This window comes from Monodon monoceros, unplaced genomic scaffold, assembly GCF_005190385.1.
Source record: "Monodon monoceros isolate NGI ecotype Baffin Bay Population unplaced genomic scaffold, NGI_Narwhal_1 Super_Scaffold_6, whole genome shotgun sequence".
Lineage (NCBI taxonomy): Eukaryota > Metazoa > Chordata > Mammalia > Artiodactyla > Monodontidae > Monodon > Monodon monoceros.
The window spans coordinates 51,931,718-51,935,896 of record NW_021703783.1 but is presented as its reverse complement, the minus strand read 5'-3'; positions in this window follow the sequence as shown (position 1 = coordinate 51,935,896).

Genomic DNA, 4,179 nt, shown 5'->3' with positions numbered 1-4,179 from the left:
TATGTATAGTATCATGTCATCTGCAAACAGTGACACGTTTACTTCTTCTTTTCCGATTTGGATTCCTTTTATTTCCTTTTCTTCTCCGATTGCTGTGGCTAAAACTTCCAAAACTATGTTGAATAAGAGTGGTGAGAGTGGGCAACCTTGTCTGGTTCCTGATCTTAGTGGAAATGCTTTCAGTTTTTCACCATTGAGGACGATGTTGGCTGTGGGTTTGTCATATATGGCCTTTATTATGCTGAGGAAAGTTCCCTCTATGCCTACTTTCTGCAGGGTTTTTATCATAAATGGGTGTAGAATTTTGTTGAAAGCTTTCTCTGCAACTATTGATATGATCATGTGGTTTTCCTCCTTCAATTTGTTTATATGGTGTATCACATTGATTGATTTGCGTATATTAAAGAATCCTTGCATTCCTGGAATAAACCCCACTTGATCATGGTGTATGATCCTTTTAATGTGCTGTTGGATTCTGTTTGCTAGTATTTTGTTGAGGATTTTTGCATCTATGTTCATCAGAGATATTGGTCTGTAGTTTTCTTTTTTTGTGACATCCTTGTCTGGTTTTGGTATCAGGGTGATGGTGGCCTCGTAGAATGAGTTTGGAAGTGTTCCTCCCTCTGCTATATTTTGGAAGAGTTTGAGAAGGGTAGGTGTTAGCTCTTCCCTAAATGTTTGGTAGAATTCACCTGTGAAGCCATCTGGTCCTGGCCTTTTGTTTGTTGGAAGATTTTTAAACACAGTTTCAATTTCAGTGCTTGTGATTGGTCTGTTCATATTCTCTAATTCTTCCTGGCTCAGTCTTGGCAGGTTGTGCATTTCTAAGAATTTGTCCATTTCTTCCAGATTGTCCATTTTATTGGCATATAGTTGCTTGTAGTAATCTCTCATGATCCTTTGTATTTCTGCAGTGTCAGTTGTTACTTCTCCTTTTTCATTTCTAATTCTATTGATTTGAGTCTTCTCTGTTTTTTTCTTGATGAGTCTGGTTAATGGTTTATCAAGTTTGTTTATCTTCTCAAGGAACCAGCTTTTAGTTGTATTGATCCTTGCTATCGTTTCCTTCATTTCTTTTTCATTTATTTCTGATCTGATTTTTATGATTTCTTTCCTTCTGCTAACTTTGGGGTTTTTTTGTTCTTCTTTCTCTAATTGCTTTAGGTGCAAGGTTAGGTTGTTTATTTGAGATGTTTCCTGTTTCTTAAGGTAGGACTGTATTGCTGTAAGCTTCCCTCTTAGAACTGCTTTTGCTGCATCCCATAGATTTTGGGTCGTCGTGTCTCCATTGTCATTTGTTTCTAGGTATTTTTTGATTTCCTCTTTGATTTCTTCAGTGATCATTTCGTTATTAAGTAGTGTATTGTTTAGCCTCCATGTGTTTGTAGTTTTTACAGATCTTTTCCTGTAATTGATATCTAGTCTCATGGCATTGTGGTCGGAAAAGATACTTGATACAATTTCAATTTTCTTAAATTTACCAAGGCTTGATTTGTTACCCAAGATATGATCTATCCTGGAGAATGTTCCATGAGCACTTGAGAAAAATGTGTATTCTGTTGTTTTTGGATAGAATGTCCTATAAATATCAATTAAGTCCATCTTGTTTAATGTATCATTTACAGCTTGCATTTCCTTATTTATTTTCATTTTGGATGATCTGTCCATTGGTGAAAGTGGGGTGTTAAAGTCCCCTACTATGAATGTGTTACTGTTGATTTCCCCTTTTATGGCTGTTAGTATTTGCCTTATGTATTGTGGTGCTCCTATGTTGGGTGCATAAATATTTACAATTGTTATATCTTCTTCTTGGATTGATCCCTTGATCATTATGTAGTGTCCTTCTTTGTCTCTTCTAATAGTCTTTATTTTAAAGTCTATTTTGTCTGATATGAGAATTGCTACTCCAGCTTTCTTTTGGTTTCCATTTGCATGAAATATCTTTTTCCATCCCCTTACTTTCAGTCTGTATGTGTCTCTAGGTCTGAAGTGGGTCTCTTGTAGATACCAAATATATGGGTCTTGGTTTTGTATCCATTCATCTAATCTGTGTCTTTTGGTGGGAGCATTTAGTCCATTTACATTTAAGGTAATTATCGGTATGTATGTTCCTATTCCCATTTTCTTAATTGTTTTGGGTTCGTTATTGTAAGTCTTTTCCTTCTCTTGTGTTTCTTGCCTAGAGAAGTTCCTTTAGCATTTGTTGTAAAGCTGGTTTGGTGGTGCTGAACTCTCTCAGCTTTTGCTTGTCTGTAAAGGTTTTAATTTCTCCATCAAATCTGAATGAGATCCTTGCTGGGTAGAGTAATCTTGGTTGTAGGTTTTTCTCCTTCATCACTTTAAATATGTCCTGCCAGTCCCTTCTGGCTTGCAGAGTTTCTGCTGACAGATCAGCTGTTAACCTTATGGGGATTCCCTTGTGTTTTATTTGTTGTTTTTCCCTTGCTGCTTTTAATATGTTTTCTTTGTATTTAATTTTTGACAGTTTGATTAATATGTCTTGGTGTATTTCTCCTTGGATTTATCCTGTATGGGACTCTCTGTGCTTCCTGGACTTGATTAACTATTTCCTTTCCCATATTAGGGAAGTTTTCAACTATAATCTCTTCAAATATTTTCTCAGTTCCTTTCTTTTTCTCTTCTTCTTCTGGAACCCGTATAATTCGAATGTTGGCGTGTTTAATGTTGTCCCTGAGGTCTCTGAGACTGTCCTCAGTTCTTTTCATTCTTTTTTCTTTATTCTGCTCTGCAGTAGTTATTGCCACTATTTTATCTTCCACGTCACTTATCCGTTCTTCTGCCTCAGTTATTCTGCTATTGATCTCATCTAGAGTATTTTTCATTTCATTTATTGTGTTGTTCATCATTGTTTGTTTCATCTTTAGTTCTTCTAGGTCCTTGTTAAATGTTTCTTGCATTTTGTCTATTCTATTTCCAAGTATTTGGATCATCTATACTATCATTATTCTGAATTCTTTTTCAGGTAGACTGCCTATTTCCTCTTCATTTGTTAGGTCTGGTGGGTTTTTATCTTGCTCCTTCATCTGTGGTGTGTTTTTCTGTCTTCTCATTTTACTTATCTTACTGTGTTTGGGGTCTCCTTTTTGCAGGCTGCAGGTTCGTAGTTCCCGTTGTTTTTGGTGTCTGTCCCCAGTGGCTAAGGTTGGTTCAGTGGGTTGTGTAGGCTTCCTGTTGGAGGGGACTAGTGCCTGTGTTCTGGTGGATGAGCCTGGATCTTGTCTTTCTGGTGGGCAGGTCCACGTCTGGTGGTGTGTTTTGGAGTGTCTGTGGACTTATTATGATTTTAGGCAGCCTCTCTGCTAATGGGTGGGGTTGTGTTCCTGTCTTGCTAGTTGTTTGGCATAGGATGTCCAGCACTGTAGCTTGCTGGTCGTTCAGTGAAGCTGGGTGCTGGTGTTGAGATGGAGATCTCTGGGAGACTTTTGCCATTTGATATTATGTGGAGCTGGGAGGTCTCTTGTGGACCAGTGTCTTGAAGTTGGCTCTCCCACCTCAGAGGCACAGCACTGACTGGTGGCTGCAGCACCAAGAGCCTTTCATCCACACGGCTCAGAATAAAAGGGAGAAAAAGTAGAAAGAAAGAATTAGTATAAGTATAAAGAAAGAAAGAAAGAAAGGAGGGAGGGAGGGAGGGAGGAAGGAAGGAAGGAAGGAAGGAGGGAAGGAAGGAAAACAAGAAAGAAGGAAAATAAAGTAAAATAAAATATAATAAGATTATTAAAATAATAATTATTAAGAAAAAAATTGAAAAATAAAACACGGATGGATAGAACCCAAGGACAAATGGTGGAAGCAAAGCTATACAGACAAAATCTCACACAGAAGCATACACATACACACTCACAAAAAGAGGAAAAGGGGAAAAAATCATAAATCTTGCTCTCAAAGTCCACCTCCTCAATTTGGGATGGTTCGTTGTCTATTCATGTGTTCCACAGATGCAGGGTACATCAAGTTTATTGTGGAGCTTTAATCCGCTGCTCCTGAGGCTGCTGGGCGAGATTTCCCTTTCTCTTCTGTGTTCTCACAGCTCCCAGGGGCTCAGCTTTGGATTTGGCCCTGCCTCTGCGTGTAGGTCGCCGGAGGGCGTCTGTTCTTTGCTCAGCCAGGACGGGGTTAAAGGAGCCGCTGATTCGGAGGCTCTGGCTCACTCAGGCC